This window comes from Dioscorea cayenensis, chromosome 10, assembly GCF_009730915.1.
Source record: "Dioscorea cayenensis subsp. rotundata cultivar TDr96_F1 chromosome 10, TDr96_F1_v2_PseudoChromosome.rev07_lg8_w22 25.fasta, whole genome shotgun sequence".
Taxonomy (NCBI): Eukaryota; Viridiplantae; Streptophyta; class Magnoliopsida; order Dioscoreales; family Dioscoreaceae; genus Dioscorea; species Dioscorea cayenensis.
The window spans coordinates 15,288,819-15,289,280 of NC_052480.1; the positions used below are offsets into that span (position 1 = coordinate 15,288,819).

General features: G+C 44.6%; 1 non-coding gene across 1 annotated transcript; it reads right to left on the bottom strand.

The window, feature by feature from the left end:
* On the bottom strand, window positions 1-106 carry LOC120271343. The gene has a single exon (XR_005539956.1). It is a non-coding gene; the product is annotated as a small nucleolar RNA R71 (small nucleolar RNA).
* Between the last annotated feature and the right edge of the window lie 356 nt (window positions 107-462).

Consider the following 462-nt stretch of genomic DNA (forward strand, 5'->3'; position numbering starts at 1 on the left):
AAGCTTAGGAATGAGATCTTATCCTTTGTTCAGCCGGAATTGGAGTTCTATTTAAGACATGAGAAAGGTTCAAGGAGCTCCTAAGAAAGTGCCCGCAACACGGATTCCTAGAGTGAATGATTGTTCAGACCTTTAACAACGGTTTGAATCCGAGTATAAGGCAACTCTTGGATGCGGCAGTAGGAGGTACCTTAGGTAGCAAGACCCCAAGTGAGACCCCTCAATTAATTGAAGAAATGGCATTAAACAGCTACCAATGGAATGCCAGGCAGAAGAAAATGGTCGCCCGGTCTCCATAAGATAGATGCAGTGACTTTATTGGCGGCTCAAGTTGAATCATTGAGTAAGAAGTTAGATCTTCTAACTTGAATAGAGTGGCGGCTGTGACTACTTGCATCGGGTGTGGTAGAGGACATGCTCCCTCCAATTGCCAGATCTCTATTGGTAATGCATCTTCGGTTG